This window comes from Pteropus alecto, unplaced genomic scaffold, assembly GCF_000325575.1.
Source record: "Pteropus alecto unplaced genomic scaffold, ASM32557v1 scaffold121, whole genome shotgun sequence".
In the NCBI taxonomy this organism is placed as follows: Eukaryota; Metazoa; Chordata; class Mammalia; order Chiroptera; family Pteropodidae; genus Pteropus; species Pteropus alecto.
In genome coordinates, this window is record NW_006434369.1 from 1459117 (window position 1) to 1475515 (window position 16399).

General features: G+C 39.3%; 1 long non-coding RNA gene across 8 annotated transcripts in view; it reads right to left on the minus strand.

Moving 5' to 3' along the window:
• LOC102887488 overlaps nt 1–16399 on the minus strand; it is a 366742-nt gene that overhangs the window by 195045 nt on the left and 155298 nt on the right. Inside the window, exon 4 of one of the 8 annotated variants that reach the window (XR_003045537.1) lies at nt 15242–15304. The exons of the other annotated variants lie outside the window; for them this stretch is intronic. This is a non-coding gene — a long non-coding RNA (uncharacterized LOC102887488). The remainder of the gene's footprint in view (nt 1–15241; nt 15305–16399) is intronic. 8 annotated transcript variants of the gene reach the window in all.

Below are 16399 nucleotides of genomic sequence, written 5' to 3' on the forward strand. Positions count from 1 at the left end.
CAGGAGTGGAAAAAGTTTTATAGGGAGAAAAGCTTACAACTTAGTGTGGACTAGGCCACCAACGGCAGTGGTAGAAGGACTGAGTAAACAGAATAAGTCTAGGGAAAGCCTACCAGAACAAACAGAATTTTAGTCCATTTTGAATTGAAATATACTGAGACTTCTCTTTCTATATCAGATGGTATCACCAGATTCATCCTCTCATAATCTGCACGGTCAGTCAGGCAAAACCATATTCACTGGAGGAGAGAGCAAAGTCTTGCTCCCTTGCCTTGCTTGGAATTCTGCCTCTCTCCCTTCCCAGGCCGTGGGTACCTGCCTGCCAAACCCATTCCCTGTAACCACCGATACACCTTCTTTTTACTTGCTCTGTTTTCTCACTTTTTCTTCCATTTTGCCATAAAATTCCAAAACTTAGAATTAAAATCCTCTACCTAAATAAAGGCAGGCAGAATTCTTTTAAAACTCCATCCACCAAAAATATTTACATTGAGGGAAAGTATTGTTGTTTACTCACAGAGCACAGAGACATTGAGCAAGGGGGAAAAAAATCTGGTCTATTGATTCTGTCTAGGTTTTATCCCCCCAGGACCAGTTGTTTCTCACAGTTATTATTCTGAAAACGTCACTTCTACTTAGGTTGCAGATCAACATTTCAAAGCCTACCAAAACGTTAAAACATTAGTTTTTTGAGAGGAATGACATCCAATCAGAACTGAAAGATTAGGTTGAACATGCATACACTCACCCAGAGGAGGCCTACAGCCTGTGGCATGTCCAAATACGATTGAACCTTTTGATATTGAATTACAAAAGTCTGGGCAATGGATCAGCAGATTCCTGCCCAATTTCAAATGAGAAGCCTATGTCTGAAGTTTATGCTTCTGTGTTTGGTGCTCAATAAGCAAGCTCTCCTAAGACGAGTCTGCGATTTTCACACGAAGCAATTTCCCTTCAGCACAGAGAGCCCCAGTTCCACCAGAGAAGGCACAAAGACTCTAATGAAGCTGAGCTCTAGTGAGGTTGGAGCAAAAATGCCCAACATCCTTTACATAATTCAGCAGACTGTCGCTTCTTTATGCATCTAAAGCTACGTCTAAAGGAAAATAAAAATTCAAAGGAGCTGGGACATGACATAGGTCAGAAGACAACCAGGGAGGAGGATCTGCAGGTGTGACAAGAGACTCTCAGAAACTAAGGTGGAAACAAAAAAACACAGGGGGTGCTCTCAACAAATTTAAATGCAGGAAGGAGGTGGGAAGGCAGGTCATAAAGTTAGCATCTAGTTAGAGGATAAAACATCCATTATGACCATTAAACAGGCCCTAAAGAAAGATGATATTTAAATTTTTTTCTCCTTTTCCCCCTTTTCTTTCTCCCGTTTACTCCAAAATGACAGCCCCAATCTACTTTCTTCACAGCTCTGAATTAGCTTTTTCAATATCAAGTCACTTAAGAAAAATCTAAGATAATTTGCTCATAAAACTTTGACAAAGTTGAAGAGTAAATTTTGACACGACTACAGTGTCTGGAATTACCATACTGCCAGAAGATGAGCTACGTTCAGGTCTGAAGCACTTCCTGGAACATCAACTCTTGCTAATAGCATTCAACCTTTGATCAGGTAAAGAACTCTCTTCTGTGCAGATTGTCAGGACACATATAGTTTCCTCCCCTACAGGTTTAAAACACATCTTTTAAAGTTCAGTAAAGACAACCATAAGATAGAGCATCAATTTTCGTTCTTATGCCATTAAGAAAAAAAAAGACCAACAGCACAGAAGCTGGAGGCAACCAGGAAGTAATTAGGCACAATGGTGGCTGCACTCCCCAGGCCCAGCTGGAAGAGAATTGAAGCTTTGCAATCAATTCACAGCAAGAATTTGATAATGTCCTCCTCACCTGTCTAGAAGTTCCGCCTATCTAGAAGGTACTTCATTATCGTTGTTCTTCATAACACAAGAACAAATAAATTGGAAAGAAAAGTAGCCTATCACAATGGGGGAGACACACTTGAGGTTTTCTGGCAACTGAAGTTTAAAAAAGGAATTGAAGATGGGCCCTTTCCCTTTCCTTCTCTACTGCAAAATAATATAACAAGCACAGCGCAAGGGAACTGGACTTCATAAGTTCTAAAGGAAAAATGCCGTTCTTGTCTCTAAGCTCTGCTTCCTTCCATCAGCAATCTTCTGAATCTCTCATACTCCATCTCTCCTGCATGATCCAATCTTGCTCCTGGCCAGGGACCAGCCATGACTCACACACAGAGAAGAAGAGTGAACGGCACTTTAAAAAAAAAAAAAAAAGAGGTATCTGTACACCCACGTTCACAGCAGCATTATTAACACTACCCAAAAGGTGAAAGAAACATAAACGTCTATCAACAGATGAAGTGATAAATAAAATCTGGTATACCCATAAAATGGAATATTATTCAGCACTCAAAAAGATTTTGAAATAAGTGAAATGAGCCAGTCACAAAGACAAATACTATATGATTCCACTCATATGAGTTATATGGAATAGTCAAACTCTTAGAAACAGAAAGTGGAATGATGGTTGCCAGAAGCTGGGAAGGAGGGTTAATTGGGGAGTTATTATTTAATGGGTACAGAGCTTCAGTTTTGCAAAATGAAAAACGTTATGGAGATTTGTTATACAATAACGTGAATATACTTAACACTACTGAACTGTGCACTTAGAAATAATTAAGGTGGTAAATTTTATGTTTTCACCACAGCTAAAAATATAGAGCAAGAAACATATACAGTCCATAATCTGGAAGTAATTGATCTTTCTCCTAAATTACCACGTTTTTCCCTGTATCTCAAGGTATTGATCCAATAGAAATCTACTTAGTATAATGATGTGAACTCATTTGATTCTCTGTAGTAACTATCAGTTACCCGCCCTCATTTTACAGACAAGGAAATTGAGGCCCAGAGTGAGTAAATAACTTGTCCAAAATCACAATTACAAATTGACGGTATCTGATTCTTATTTCACTCCTTTTAACTCTCTCACACACCCCTTCTCTTACAAAAGAATCTTCTAAGAAGCTGCCACTACTTCCTAAATTCTCTCATCAAACCTCTGCAAGCAGGCTTTCCCCACACCACTCAACATCTCTCCCGAAGGTTACCAATTACCTCCACATCACTTCTACTCAGTCGTGAGCTTATCTTACCTGGATTCTCAGTGACAACTGATACACCTGACCCAACCTTTCATTCTGGAAATTATCTCTTCTCTCAGTTTTCTGATCATTTTCTCCTGGTAATCTTCCTACTTGTCTGACCACTATCAATTTTCCTTCCCAATTTCCACCAAAACAATGGCTAATAGATGACTAAATGAGTAGTGAAGTAAGATTTACCTTAAACTAATTTAACACATCCACAGGGTTCTTTTGAGGCTTATGATAGGTTCTAGAGCCTTCAGGATGCACGATGAGTTGTCACTTGAAGGTAAGGATTCCTTTTTACTTATCTTATACCTCTCAATGCCTAGCACAGTATTTTAGCACATAATAAACCTTAACATAGACTAGTTCGATTTAATCTAAATATAAGGAAATCCTCACATTCAAAACTGCTTTCGCTAGTATGCTCTGCAAGTTTTTATTGAGAAAAGTTCCCAAACTTTTTAACTGTCCCCTTCACTCTAAGGCCAGTGAAGGGTCCAACATGGGCTCCAGACAATAGCTAAAGCAGTAGAAAAATGTCTCCACTGTACATACTGTGTAGTTCTCAGATCCCTACTATGTCCCACGGTCTCAGAGCAACCCCAAGCTATTTTCTAGGAATTTCCACTGGATGCTGCTGGTCCATGATTGTTGTTTAAACCATCATTTCTGTCCTCAGTGCATCTTGCCCCAATATAAAAGCATTAAATGAGATTAAAACATTCAAACAATTTTCCTGCATTTTCTAATCAATTAGGTTAAATACGTGAAACCCTAATAAAAGAAAATTAGAGGAGCTCAAAATGTGTGTGCATGTTCAAGTCAGTTAAATTTTGGTGAAGAGTAAATTAGGTTAATAAAAGAATAAATTAGTCACAATACCCTACTGACTAGAAAGTTACACAGTGGCACATTTTTGTTCTTCGTTACCTTCCCTTAAAGTCTTTACTTCACCCACTGGCCTTTGTACATGCTTTCCATTTCATCCTTTTTTGAATAGTACTTTCTGAAGTCTACTTCTGATCTCTGACCTCACAGATGTTCTCTCCTATTAGTTCTGTGTTCAGCATAATGGAATGTTAATAGGCTGTTATGATTTACACTACAAAAATCAATGGTGTAGATCCTGTCCCGTAAATAAGGTACTTCAGTAGGTATGACTATCCACACAGCATTAGGTACCATTTAAAAGTGACTGCCTCAAGAAACAAAAATTTATCCTAGTGAATTCAGAGCATTCTTATACTGAGTTTTTGTTTGTTTTTGTTAGATATTGATACTAATTTCCTAACTGATTCCCTATACCCCCAAAACAAAGTGAGGTAAAAATCCTTATTTGCCTATAAAAATGGACATCATCCAAAATACTGATAAAAATTCAACAGAATGATGATTACTGAGCTCTGAATTCTGGGGGGCAGATGGCTGATCCACAGAAGAATTAAACTTTTTCAGGTCCAGAAAAAAATAATAAAACCCAGCATATAACCATAACCAACTGGTAAATTAAAACAGTACATCCAAAATAAAAACGGCGGAATTCAAAGATCAATTTTTGATAAAAATTATTTTTCAACAAATGAAAGGTCATTCTTTGATAACAGACGTGTGATGGTACATGAGATAGACCCAAGAAAGTATCAATTTTTAAGATCAAGCAGATTTTCTTAAAAGATCACGTTGCTTTGAAAGAATAAGAAAAGAAAAACCTTCCTAGACTTCTGAGAGTTATAGAAAACATATTTTTTTTTTCCCTAGGATTGTCTTGAATTATATGTATATTCAGAGTTTAAGACTTTTTCAATATTCTTTTTTGTTTTGTTTATAGAACACATGTGTAAAATTATCATTAGGAAGCCAGGAGGCTCTCTCAGGGAAACAATTGTTTTTGAATCTCAAGTATCTCAAAGGGACAGACTCCATGCAGAGAAAGCTGAGGCACACTCAGGGGTGGGTGGGGATGGGTGGGAGCAGATCTGAAGCCACCCTGGGGAAAGGAGTATTTTATCACAGCCTTACTTTAGAATTGCCCTTTACATACTAATAAAACAAAGACTGACTTTTAGTCAGTGCTATTGCTTTAAAATTCTCTGCAGAAAATGAACTCTCTTACTGCATGTATATAGGTTGTTGAGCATTCCCCTTGGCCCCCCACTATTAAAGAAGAACACACTATATGGAATGTAGTTATCACCACCACCTCCATGAAGTCTTCCTGAACACTATCCTCAACCATCTCCTACTAGAGAGCTATTTACTAATTTTCATTTTCTATTCATTTATCTTTCTCTCTGATAGACTGAGTTCTCTAAAGTCACAGACTCTGTATTTGCTTTCCTAGTATTTCTAAATGACTTTCAGAGTCCCTGAAGCACAACTAGCCCTCAATAGTCATTAATTTAAGGAAAACCCACTGAGCACCTGTTATCACCAAGCACTGCTCTAGGCACTGGGGTTACTACAGCAGTGAACAAAATATATGAAAATGCCAGCCTTCATTCGGTTTTCATTCAAGTGATGTTTGAATAAATAAACCGATGAACATTAGAGAGCCATCGACACTTCCTCTTGATAGCTTGGAAATTCACTCAGTAAAACCAAACAGAAAACATGCATATAGCCTGCTTTTGTGTAATTCTTTCAAATTGTCCAAGCCTTGCTGCAAATGAAATTTAGAGGCTTGGAATTATCAGATGATTCATTATTTCCCTTTATCAATGATCAATCTCAGAGACAAGAGACAGGGCTCTCATATTTCTATCACACTATTCGTAAGTCCCCACAAACTATAATGTATTCCTTGCATGCAGTTTATCTTCAAAACTGAAAACCATGTTGGAAAGCGGTATTTAATGAGGATCAATCCTCTACCACCACACAATACTAATAACTAATACATGTAAAATATAATTGTCAAACTCCTTTTGTCTTACATGTATTGTCTCCTTTGAACCCTCGAATAGTACATGAAGTGGATAGTTCAGAGCTTCTTACTGTCTTTTCTCTATAGATAAATAAGTGATGGGACAAGAAGTTTATGTTACTTGCCTTACTGCATGCAGCTGGTTAAGTTGTGAAGTCAAACTTAAAACCAGAACTATGGACTCCAGCATCAATAGTTATGGCTAAGTACATTATATCATCAATAAGAAGAGATACGGGCTGAAAAGGGAACTGGAAATATACAGAACTCCCAAGCCCAACATGATTCTCTTCCCAACACTGCCTTCCTTATTTACACACACAGTCCCACAATCTAGAGATCCATAAGCAAATCCAGCAGTTACTAGTGATGAGTACTCTTTCTGCAGTGGTCAGTTATTGACCCTTCCAGACAATTTAATCATAAGTAGTCTATATAATTACTTCACTGAAGATGATCTTTTCATCTAAGTGTATGGTCAAAGACAGTAAATCCTATCTATAAACTCCTAGAGGACCAAGATTGTGTCACATTTCCCATTTATCCCCAGCTCTTAGCACAACTCCTGACAAGTAGCAGAGCATTCAGCAAATACTCAGTGAATAAATGAATGATGATACTACAACACTAGCAACTGTGAAAATTGATTTAAGGGCCTTGGTTATATTTTTCTGCTCTTTCTTTCCAGCCTATTAGATTTTGAGGCATTTAAAGACAGAGATGCTCTCTTGTCTTCCTGTATAAATCATGTACAGAACCCCAGATGGTGTCATACTCATGTGGCATGTGTGTTGCATCAATATTTGCTCATTGATTTGTTGCTCAAATACCACTACTGAGTCGTGTTTATCTGGCAAACCATGTGATTTTAATAATTAGTGTCTGAGGTGGGAAAGTGTCTTCTAATAAAAAAAAAATAGGGATAAATGTGAAGTATTGAGAGTGATAGTGGTCTACTTGGAAGTATGTTGGATGCAAATACATTATCCTAGCAAATCAATAAAATGAAAAATATACGTAGATAAAATCTGAGTGTAACAACCACCTTTATTGTTTTTTACATATACACGCACAAAATGGAGGAGGCGCACCAAGTACTCCAAGTACCTCGGACACCTCTGGGAGCCTGAGAAATCACTCTCTGTTTACCTACAATGTAGAAGCATCAACTATTGCTCCAGGAAATGAAAAAGACTCATTCTCATGTCTACAATCACTAAGTGTCAAAGATTCTTCTGACCAAAAGTTTATGCACTAAATGTGTTATTAGTTAGACTCCTAGGTTGAAGGAGGTGTTTTAATAAGCAAAGTTGGTGATTCACTAAAGATTAACTGGAAAACTATGGTTCTGATTGGGGGATGAGGGGCAGGGGACAGAATTAGCATGGACAGTACAGATCATCTAATTAATCTCCCACCCAACAAAAGGAAACCTTTCTGTAGTTGTCATTGAGACCTTTAAGAAATGTGTTAATTAGTACATATTTCCATGTAATGAACATAATTTAATCTTTTTTGATAATAAACAATTTCAGGTAGTGAAAGACTGTTTTTGAATCGGAAATTTTAGTGTAATGAACTATAATGTTGTCACAGAACACTGGGTCACATGTACACAGATTCCAAGAGATAACTGGGAAAGGACACTTTAAAAGTTGAAATCCTTGATATGTCTTACTATCATATACTTCTTTCTCCTAAGATGCTCAAAGAGAGCATATGTTGATTAAAGAGTTGGAATTATTGAGTTCTGGTTATACAGGGTTTAATTTTATCTTCATTGAGAAAAATAATTCGATACTATTATGAGCTCAAGCAGACAGATCACAGCCAAAGGCAATGTTGTTTTTAATGCTTAATTGAAAACTCTTCTGAATTATTAATGATAATAGCATAATTTCTGTCTTCAGATGAATACATATTTCAATTGAAGCTTGTCCAATGTAAAATTATATTGCAAAGACAAACTAATAAACCCTTAAAAGGTACAAAAGTTTACATTATTCTATAAAACAGATGTAGTCCTGAAAGCTAGGATCTATGGAAAATCTTTTTTGTAAATCTCATTACATGTAAAATGCTCTGGGTGAATTCACCTAAGAGTCCCACAAGAATCAGACCAAAACATCAATTACCACCTAAATTATATTTCATTTGCACTTCTAAATCTTTGTTTAGATTTCCTAAAGAAAAGCACAACTTTATAGGCTATCTCCTCCAAGAACAACTTTCAAAACACTTGAAGATACATAAATAGTAAGCAGTCCCTACCGTCAGAGTTTATATTCTCATGGGAGACAGGAAAAATCCAACTAAATGTATATGCCATAGGGATATATTGGCAAGGCGGCTACAGCAAAGTGAGCAAAGAAGAAAATGGTAGTAACTGCAGTCACAGAAGTAGAAGGAGTAACTGATCAGACCATAGAGAGTCTTGCAGGCCATGTGGAAGTTATTGCCTCCTTGAAGAATAAGATGCTTATTCCACCAGCTACTGAAAATGTTGCTTGCTGATGGCTCCACTGAGTCCTTCTCCAGACACTGCACGACAAAGGACGCTGCCTGGGCCAAATTTATACCCCTCTTTGAGTACATCTAGTGACTGGTTGATGAAGGGATATGTCTGAAGGGCCATATGAGCTTCAGTGATCACCACAAGGTCGGCTGAGGTTTTCCTTGGAACTACATCGCAGCTCAACCCCTCACTCTATCCAATCCTGCCTCCTTCATCCCTCACAGGTGTTGGTCCCTAGAGCACTCCTCAGTGAACTTCCTGTAAGCAAATCTCAGACTCGGAGTCCACGTCCTAGGGAACCCAACCTGCAACTTTGGGCCGTTTTCCTTTTTGTTTCTTTTTTTTAACTTTTAGTGTAATGAGGAGTCACTGAAGGTTGAAGCAGCTTATATAATGTGGTTTATGTTATAGAAGAGCCATCCTAGCTTCTTTGGAGAGAGCAGACTATCAAGGGAATGAACAGCCTACACAATAAGGGTTGTAGTAGTAGGGACAGTAAGGAATCAGAAACTTAATATACTGCAAAGATAGAGCCAACAGGCTTTATAGCGGGTTATATGTGGAAAGTCTTCAAAATCATAAGAATAGGGCAGCTCCAATCCTCCTAAATCCATCTCTCTAGACTTAAAGGCCCAATACATACAGTGATTCTTACAGTCCAGAGTTTTCAAAATCACTAATGAAGCCTGGAACGTACACGCAAAGGAGAAGTAAAACATGACCTTGGGTGCAGTCTGAAAGTTGAAGAAATATTTAGGAAATATGTTAATGATACAAATTCATCATTGGTATCCCCACCTAGCTGTTCTTCCTCTTCTGTTCCCAACTCCAGCTGGCAATACCCATTTCAGGTGGAGAGATGAGAGCCGCACCCCTCAACTGCTATCACCCCCACACACAGCACACCACAACCACCAATCACAACCATCACAAAGTCCTGCCAGTTTCATCTCCAAGTATTTCTCACACCCACCCATCTCCTCCTGACTATCCTCAATGTCCCTGCCTTAATTCGGGCCTTTGCGCTGTTTTGCATTTATCGCCCACTGGATTTTTTACTGCAAGTCTCTTCCCATTTCCCAATTCAATCCATTCTCTATACCACTGGAAGAGTAATCTACTATCACACACACACAAGCATCTATAAATACGAACGCTGCTTCAACACCTGACCTTGGCTTTGCTCTCAAGCCTTGCCTCCCATCAGGCTATCCTCTCCCTCTTAGAACTCGCCAATACTGAACGATACAAAACGACTGGAGTTATCTATCCCATGATGTTTAAAACTCAGATCACCCCTCTGACTAGAAAACATGTCACTCTTCCTAGATTAAATTAACTCCACCTCATAAATACCAAATGAGAGTATTTTCCCAAAAGTGTACCCTGATATCAGCCTGGAAGAATGGACTAGTTATAGGCCCACCGCCCTTCTCACACTGTAAGAAAAGCATCTATTTATGTCTGCACTGAGCACCACTAGATTCTAAGCTCCTTCGGAACAGAGACCATTTCTTACTCATCCTTGAGTTCCAGAAGGTGGCACAGTACCCAGTACATAATACAAAGGGAAAAAAAAAGACTGAACTTAACTTTTATCATTGCCTAATATTTACATACAGGAGGCTGTGGACGAATATTTTTTAAAAAAATACTGACTGGGGCAAAAAGATAAAACAAATTTGTGAACAACAGGATGCAGTTTTAAAACAAAAACTTCAACGAATGCTACAAGTATTTCCAACTGCAAATATTTAGGATATCCTAGTCTCAATGTACCCTGGTGTCCCCTTCTAAGGGATCATACAAATAACAGAGGGCCAAAATACGTTATTAGCCAGTGCCAATGTCTGTATTCTTCCAGAAAATATTAGCAAAACCCCAGCTAGAGATAAAAATGAAAAGGCTCTTGGGCGTTTATTCTGGGATTATGCAGAGTAGAGGTATACATAGTAAAAAGTACAGGATTCATTTTGGAATTCATTTCCCTAAAGATTGCAGGCATATTTTCTTCCTATGTCATTCCCAGAATTAGAAAATTTACAAGAGAATTGGTGGCGAATGTGGGTGTAAAAGAGGAGTTCTATTCAAAGTATTAATCTAAAGGAAGTTCCAAGCATTATTGATTACAGTTTGTTACATATTATTTATGCCAAAAGTACTAAGAGGGAAAAAGGAAGGGGGAGGGAAAAAAAAGAAAAAGACGAGGCTTTGGTCAAGTCCACGTGCGCCAGCCTAGCCATGCAGTCAGTCATGTGGTTTCTGCCGGGCTCCTCCAGAAGGGCACGTCCTCACAGACCTTCTATGAGCTCAGACAGGAGGAAGAGATGAGCAGGAGCTGTGTGAAAGAGCAGGGCTGAGAGTATTAACGTGGAGTCAGCAGAGAGCACAGACACAGCAAAGATTCCACAGGAAAAAACCACCAAGGGCAAAAGTGGCCCAACTTCTGAGAGACCCAGTAGTTAGAGGAAAGCCTTTTTTAAACTCAGTGGAAAAGGCACACATACAGCAGGCACCAGTATAATTACCAAAGCCAGCAGGGCCTGTCTGCCAAGCTGGGTTGATGTGGCCGCTTGACCAGGTTTTATTCTTGGTTTCTGCTGCCCTCTTGTCCCTCTGCTCTTCCTGCTCCTAGTACCGAATAGACCAGCATATGCTTGCTTCATGTACTACAAACTCTCAGCTATCTGTCTTCTAGTTTGTTTTGGCATCTACTTCAAATGGTAGAGCATCTGTGAAGTGGACCAAAGCACTCCAAAATTCTACTTCAGGGTTATTTTCAAAAATTTATTTTTACATTCCCAAAGGCCGTTAAGAATTTTCCTATCAAATATACAACAAACGCGATCCCGACACAATCACTCACTAATTTTTGTTATTCGTCTTCTCTAGGCAAATACACATCACTGTTCAAGTATCAGAGTGGGAGGAGAATTCTAGTTTGCTTTTTGTTCTCTGCTGAATTTCATTCGCTCTCATTTCTCTTTGCTCTTTTAAGTGAATACAATCTTATTCACTCTTGTGGCTTCATTACCAGCCACATGTCATCAACAACTCAACTTCTCTCTCTACCCCAGACCTCTCTGCTCAAACCCTGACCTAGATATCTAAGGACCTAATAGATGTTTCAAGTACAAATTGCTTCGAGTTGAATTCCTCATCCTTCTCTCACCAATGCACTTCATCATTCCCCAGTTTCTCCCACCTCACACCGGGGAGACATCCTTGACATCTCTCTCTTGTAGTCAATAAAGCTATCCTGCCTAAGCTACGCTCTATTAACCAAGAAGAGGTATACTTCCGTTAGAGTTAAGAATCCTTTCTGAGTATCTCTTCCAGACTCTAGCAAGAGATGCTATATTTCAGGGTCCCCACTGTGAGTTTAGCAAATGCCTTTTTCATTCTTTCAGTTCTTCCTCTAGGCTATGCCCCTCTCTCCCTAAAGCACGAGCATGTACTGAACAAGATCTTTTTCCTTATATCTTTGGGGGAAAACAAATCGTTTCCTTTATGATGCCACTAAACTTTTCGGAAACCCCATTTCACAACAGCATCATCTCCAATGAAAATTCTTCAAGAATGAAACATCGTATTTCATAAAACAACCCAAAAGGAATCCAATGAGTCGGTTAAACAGTAACAAGTTGCAAAGCCAGGATGAACCTGGATGGAGACTTAAAGAACAAAGCTATGACAGGAAGAATACAAAATAAAGTTACAAATGGTGACAGTTCACCAGCTGATGGAGTGACCCTCTGCAATTACAGACACCTGCAAGTCTTTTCAACATCAGTATTCTTTCAGCCTGTCCTCAACCCGCTAAAATATAGCTCAGTGGAGGTATTCTAGGAGGGTACATTGCCTTAACACTGGGCTTTCAATGCAATTCCAAGTAGAATTTTTGAATAAATTTGTCCAATTCAGAAGAGCAGGCTTACAGTTTCAGCTCAGTTTGACATTGAGAGACTATTTCAGTTGATGGCTGAATGTTACAGAGGGCCTTTTCTTTCTTATCTTTGGGGAGCAGAGTCGTCATTTCTAAGACTGTCCCCACACTAGGAGTGTTGATTCTAAACTCAGGGTACCAGCTGACAATCTAGAAACCAGTGGTAGCTGGATGGACAGAGGTCGCATATGCTGCTTTCTATAATAAAATTCTTTTTACCCCTGGGTTAAGTTGATTACTCAAACTCTAAAGACTCCTCCTCCCCCAATTCCAGGCTACTCCCATTTTCCTTAGGCTGATTGACTCTAGGAAAACAAGTATTGCATTATGCTTGACTCCTTAGGATGAGATCAGTTCTAGTTTCAAATTCCCTTTCAGAGCAACCCCAAGGCCACAGACCTTGTAAAAATCTTAGTTGCTCAATGGTGCAGGAAGTCTTAACCTATGACAAGAAGGCATTACTTAAGTCGCAATCGGCAGCACAGGCATCCTCAGCCGGACTGGCATCCCCACAGGCCTATTCCAGCGCGCTGGGCAGGAACAAGTCTGTAAACAGCCCAGTCTCAGCTCCTCCTCCAGAGGCTGCAAGGCCAAGGCGAGGCTGCAGTGCGGCGTTCAGCAGTGATTTTCTCCGACTGGCACCATCTGTGCACGCCCCGCCAGACGTGCTGACAGAGCAGGCTGCGTAGACCATTACTAATCCACCAGGGTCAGTGGGGTCAGGCCTGCAACGTGATGCCTATAGATTTCAAAGGCCGGCCTTCCCTCCATGCCAGCTAATCAATCTATGTTGAAAAGCAAGCACGTTTTTAATTCCACTTTCTTTTAAATTTCAAAGAAAAATCTCATTTTTAAAGCTCTTAGTGTGGAGACTGCTAGCATGTAATCGGTGTCCTGATACCAGTGAAGTCGTATGAGATCTTCAACGCATGAGGCTTATCCGTTGATCCTTTGCCAAAATTGGGTAAGAAGGCCAGGAGGACAACTTTCCTCAGACAACAAAAGCCTTCAAAGAGGCGACATCGGGGGAAGGACAATAAAGATCAAGATTCAAACTCTACTGCAAAATCTCCCTAAGCCGAATCTGCAAAAGAAAAGTAAATGCCAGCAGCTATCCTACCAGGATCATGTTGTGTGAGCCTGGGCAGTGCGACCTGGGCTGGTAAATAAAAACTTAGCATCACTCACCATCTCCTTCGGAATTCACCCATGAGTGCTGCCACCTACCATCAGCTGCCTATCGAGTGTTACACTAAGTGCCTACTGTGTGCCAGGAGCTTTATATCCCCTTGTACTACTATAGTGCTTTTCACTGAGGGAGGAGGAGGGTGCGTAACTGTTAGTCTGGTACTCAGCCACACACTGGCGAGAAGAGACCAACAGCTCCATGAAAGCAGGATGTCAATCCTGTCTTCCAAGAGCCACTGGGTAGCACAGACTCATTTCAGGCTTGCCGCAGTAAGTAAATAAAAAACCTTTCAGATAATTTTGTAAATATAATTACTGTGTGTGTCAAGACCCACTGTAATCATTTCTCTGTAGATTAGGTGTATTATGCTATATCTTCAAGTCAACGGATGACTCAAGCTGATAAAGTTAAAAAACTAACAGCCACGAAACTAATACTTCACTACAAGCCCCAAAGAAAGGAGATCCTCTGTTTACAATAATGAAAGGTTTACAGAAATTTCAAGATAAGTGACTTCATGTTCTTACTCCTGCTTAGATATCAGTCTCTCCACTAACAGTTTAAAATGGACTAAAGAGGTGGTAGTCAAAAGGAATTCGTGAGCTAAAATGTAATGAATAATTCCTCTAACCCATGTTATTTTCCTTGTGAAACTATGGGCTCGTTAAGAAGCGAACTGGGAGATTCACAGATCTGACATGGCCACTTTAGCATAATTTGAAGAGCAAGTATGCATGAGTTTACATTGAGCAACTGCTTCTTTCAGTTTTTCCAAGCCCTGGGCAACTATAGATAACCCTAGGCTAACCTGGCTCCAAACACATGTACTGTTCCCAACTCCTCCCTCACAAGGGTGGCTTTGTGTTGTCTAAAACTAAGTCATGCAATCACTTAGATCCCCTTAAACTATTCCATATCAAAGAAACACTGCTGTCTTAACAACAGACCTTTTCTCAGCCTTTAGACTTCACATCTGGATATTATAAAACAAACCGAACACATAAAACAAATGGAAGCATTTAAAATGAGATCGTGTTTCACAACTATTATGTCTTTACTAACCCATCCTGGGACCTCAGGTGCACTGAAGATTTCATTCTATTTAATTTATAAAACCAACGTCTTCACATTCCAAGATGGCTGGTTTTGGTCTTTCAGAAACAATAAGATTCTACTAGGTTTAACTTCACACATTAGGCTTTTAACATAAAGTTTTATGATGTCTTCCCCTACCTCCAGACCCTATTCTGTTTTAGTGGCTTAAGTTGTTCTAGACACCAGCGTCTCCTTTTTTTAAACAAAGGCTGCTCAACTTTCAACTTCATTTCTCTGTCTCATTTGGCTGGATTGGAGCAAGAGATAAGAATCTAGACAGAGGCTTTCGTACTGTTTTACCTGTCACTTGTCTAAACCACCAACTGACAAACACAGGCTCTGCCTCTAAGCACCAAAGGTACCCAAAGCATAGAAATAACTGCACAGACCTGTGACTCTAACATCAGTTCCAGGATAGCAGCAGCTGGTGGAATAATCGGAAGGCAGGATACCTAGATGGGAAAACAATAAATCCTTGAGAAGCCTAAAAATATCAAGTCAGGCAAGAAGGTAGCACAGTAATGGCAAAAATGTGGCCACAGAACTCACAGAAAAAGACCTAAGTAACCAAGTTCAAAGTGATGATGGTAACAAGTCCATGTTTTTTAAACAGCTCAATTATCTCCAAAAAGACAGAATCGATGTGGCCAAATTCTCTCCCACTGTAAGCAACTCATGATCCTAACGAGGCACTGATGTCTTAAATTTTGCTTTTCTTTGGTTTCTAAGGATTTAATCATACTTCACTAGCCTATTACTGAAAGGTAGAATTTAAGGTTCTTTTTTAATTCTCTCATCAATTCTCCATTACTAAGTATGAATGTGAAAGCATAAATTTAACACTCTGCATTTAAAGTTAAAAAAAAAAAAAACATGATTATACATGTAAGGCGGGGGAAAACCCTCATTTCTGAAGCTATAACAGAAGGACAAAAGGGACAAGTTTCATTTTATTCTCCACCTTCCTTAACCAAGTAGATTTTATCTGGTTTATAAAAATTCCAAAAGAAGATTCCTACAGGGTCCTAAGAAACCCAATCCTACAAGAAGCCCAACAACAGTCCCCACTATACTCCGAACACAGGATAGTGTCCTGGGATACGAAAAATATGATCTTTGCCCTCTCTCACCATCCTGGGACGAAAAAGGAAAAAAAGCTCTTAAATCCTTACCCAAAGAGTTTTTCTTAAGAAAGAGCTGCTTACATGAGATATTGACAAAACAGCCAATTGTCCATTCAAGCTTGGGGGGTGGGGAAGAACCAATCGCCAGAGTTAGAGTACTAAGAAATATTTTGGTTTCTGATAAAATGTTGGTGTAATATTAAAAACCAGTTAACAGTGATCAAAGAAACCTAAATGAAACACTGTGGTCACTTCTTCTTCATGTTCCATTAGCATTTGCCCAAGGGCCTCCTCTGTGACAAATCAGAATGGCTTGCCCCAGGCTCTGCTTGCAGGAACCAGGTTTAACTAACAGCCCATGTCTGATTTTGAAAACAGGTAAGTTAAAGTGCCAAATTTTTTTTTAACATCTAATACTCTCTA